This window comes from Orycteropus afer, unplaced genomic scaffold, assembly GCF_000298275.1.
Source record: "Orycteropus afer afer isolate SDZICR_OR568_19922 unplaced genomic scaffold, OryAfe1.0 scaffold00078, whole genome shotgun sequence".
NCBI lineage: Eukaryota > Metazoa > Chordata > Mammalia > Tubulidentata > Orycteropodidae > Orycteropus > Orycteropus afer.
This window is the reverse complement of record NW_006921665.1, coordinates 10,331,585-10,333,167: the sequence shown is the minus strand read 5'-3', so window position 1 is coordinate 10,333,167 and position 1,583 is coordinate 10,331,585.

Sequence of the window (1,583 nt, the reverse complement as noted above, 5' to 3'; positions counted from 1 at the left end):
CATCCTGCTGAGGGCCTTGCCCTTTTTTATTGACCCTCCACTTTCCCAAGCATGATATTCTTCTCAAGAGAATGATCCCTCCTGAAAACTTGACCTAAGTACGTGAGACAAAGTCTGGCCATTCTTGCTTCCAAGGAGCATTCCAGCTACATTTCTTCCAGGACAGATCCGTTAGCTCTTTTGGCAGTCCATGGTACTTTCAGTATTCTTCTCCAATACCAAAACTCAAAAGTATCTACTCTTCTTGGATCTTCCTTATTCATTGTCCAGTTTTCACACACATGAGGTAATTGAAAGCACCATAGCTTGGATTAGGTACACCTTAATCTTTAAAAGAGACAGTGGCTTTTCTGCACTTTAAAGAGATCTTTTCTATCAGATTTGCCCAATGAAATACATCACTTCATTTCTTGACTTCTGCTTCCATTCCTTAATTTCACTGGTGGGCTATCCTGAGTTCTCTCCTTAGTCTCCAGGCCACCTTAATGTGGCCTCTATAACAACATTCTCCAATGAACACAACATGAAATACATATAGAATTTTAAATATTTGAGCAGATACATTTTTAGAAAGGTAAATGGAAATTTGTTGTTAGGCCCCATTGAGTCATTTTCAACTCATAATGACCATACATACAAAGGAACAAAACACTATTGGTCCTGGGCCATACTCAAAATAATTGCTATGCTTGAACACAATGTTGCAGCCACTGTGTTATCCATCACATTGAGGGTCTTCCTCTCTTATATTGATCCTCTACTTTACTAAGCATGGTAGCTTGATCCTTTCTGACAATGTAACCAAAGTACAAGAATTGAAGTCTGGTCATTCTCCTTTCTAAGGAGCATTCCTTCTGTACTATTTCCACCAAAAATATGTTATTTTATCTGCCAGCCCTTGGTAAATTCATATTCTTCACCAAAAACATGATTGAAGTGCATCAATTCTTCTGGAGTGCTCCTTATTCATTGTACAGCTTTCACACACATACTAGGCAAATGAAAACTGTCAAGTCTTGTGCCACTCACACCTTAATCTTCAAAGAGATCTTTGCTTTTTAACACTTTAAAAAGGTCTTTTGCAGCAGATTTGCCAAATGAAATATGTCCTTACATTTCTTGACTGCTGCTTCCAAGAGTGTTGATTGTGGATTCCAGTAAGATGAAATCCTTGGCAACTTGACACTTATCTTCATTTATCATGATGTTACTTATTGGTCCAATCGGGATGATTTTTGTTTTCTTTATGTTGTGGTATAATCCATCCACAAGGTTGTAGTCTTTGATCTTCATTAGTAAGTCCTTCAAGTCTTCTTCAGTTTCAGCAAGCAAGGTTGTGTCACCTTCATATTATAGGTTGTTAATGAGTCTTCCTCATTCTGATGCCACATTCTTTTAATGTAATCTAGCTTCTTGGACTATTAGCTCAGCACACAGATTGAATAAATTAGATAAAAGCATACAGGCCTGATGCACATATTCCCTGATTTTGAAACCATGCAGTATATCCTTCTTCTATCACAACCACTGCTTCTTTGTGTTTCTACAGGTTCCTGGTGAGCACCTCTAAGTGTTATAGAATT